At 37.0% G+C, this 1,742-nt stretch overlaps 1 protein-coding gene across 5 annotated transcripts in view; it reads right to left on the minus strand.

Annotated features, from left to right (window-relative positions):
• The window catches only part of LOC106458791 (discoidin domain-containing receptor 2-like), a 324,729-nt gene that overhangs the window by 310,793 nt on the left and 12,194 nt on the right, over window positions 1-1,742 (minus strand). The window lies entirely within an intron of this gene.

Below are 1,742 nucleotides of genomic sequence, written 5' to 3' on the forward strand. Positions count from 1 at the left end.
AGCGTCTTAACCACCTGGCCATGAGTGAATAGCAAACCGGTTTCCATATGGAAGGTCCAAGGTTCATGCCGCGATGCCAATGAACACGTTCCGAACTATCAGCTGCGAGTGCGTTGTAAGAGTGGCCATTCAATCCCGTTATTCAGTTGAAAGCCGGACGTAGCCTTTGCGGCGTCGGGTGTTGCTGACTAACTTCCCTGTGTTCAGTAGTTAAAAGTTAGGAATAACTATAGCCGAATCCTAGGGGGTCTTTTATATTTCACAGGTACTCTAGTTGCTCTGAACCGGTAGCTGAAATAAAACTATTTTCTTTTGGATAGATTCAATTTGAAAATGTGATTCTTTCGAGTCATATTACTGTAATATATAGCTTTTTCTTCAGTGCCGGACAAGAACTTTGCCATTTCTCAAGAACTAGAGACCCCCCTCTCTCCCCAAATCCGCTCTTAAATGATATTTTTTAAAATGAAATTCCCTGAAGAAAAAGGGAGACGATAAAATCGCGAAGATAACGTGCTTCCCAGGGAAGATATTTATTTTTAAATATGATAAAACCTTTTATAGAATGTTACAAATCGGAATAGTATAAGATAGTTGAAGATAACAGGCAACAATTGTTGATAAAACAATTAGAAAATTAAAATTCAAGTACCTCCTTAATTAATTGAAACTAATCTTTGTAGAATATTTAATTTATTTAGAAAACAAGACTGACCAAGCTGGAACAACAAGGTCCCAGTGGCTCCACGTAAAGTTTGTGGGTTTCGATATCCCGTGGTGTAAGCTTGGCAGACTTACGTTCTCTTTTAATCACGTGACTTTTATTTCTTCCCATCACAGCAAAATGTATGACAGTTGCGAATTTAACAGTGTAACAAATACAGTAATCTGTACAAGCCATTTAATTTTGTTAATTTTTCTGTCAACGATTTACTCTTACTAATCACGTAAACGAAATAGATGTAACTACAAAAACAAGTTCTGGATGATTTCCCAGGTTAAAGTAACTACAAAAACAAGTTCTGGATGATTTCCCAGGTTAAAGTAACTACAAAAACAAGTTCTGGATGATTTCCCAGGTTAAAGTAACTACAAAAACAAGTTCTGGATTATTTCCCAGGTTAAAGTAACTACAAAAACAAGTTCTGGATGATTTCCCAGGTTAAAGTAACTACAAAAACAAGTTCTGGATTATTTCCCAGGTTAAAGTAACTGCAAAAACAAGTTCTGTATTATTTTCCAGGTTAAAGTAACTACAAAAACAAGTTCTGGATGATTTCCTAGAGTAATGTAACTACAAAAAAAGTTCTGGATTATTTCCATCTGTCCGGGTGAGTCGAGCTGCGTTTTAATGACGAAATCAGCTTTGTTCGATTTACTTGGCGTGCATTAAGTCCATCCATAGAACACTACTTAGTGCGCTACCTTATAAAATATTAACAGCTTGCTGGCTGGTGTACCACCCGCCTAACACTTGCCGAAGAATGTGCTCGCTGCAGTTAGGTACACGTACAATATCCACCTTTAATCTATACGGCTTCCTTCACATTGTGGAGAAAAGTCGACGTATTGGGTCTAGACAGAAGCGGTGTTTAGCTTTAGTAAAACAATCCAGATTGTACTGAAACATGTGTTTTATAGATGGCCCAAAATTCCAGCATCATTATATCAGCATACCAGAGTCAGGGTTATAAGATACTTTAGCCCCTAACTATATATATATATATATATATAGAGAGAGA

Source organism: Limulus polyphemus, unplaced genomic scaffold (assembly GCF_000517525.1).
Source record: "Limulus polyphemus unplaced genomic scaffold, Limulus_polyphemus-2.1.2 Scaffold515, whole genome shotgun sequence".
In the NCBI taxonomy this organism is placed as follows: domain Eukaryota; kingdom Metazoa; phylum Arthropoda; class Merostomata; order Xiphosura; family Limulidae; genus Limulus; species Limulus polyphemus.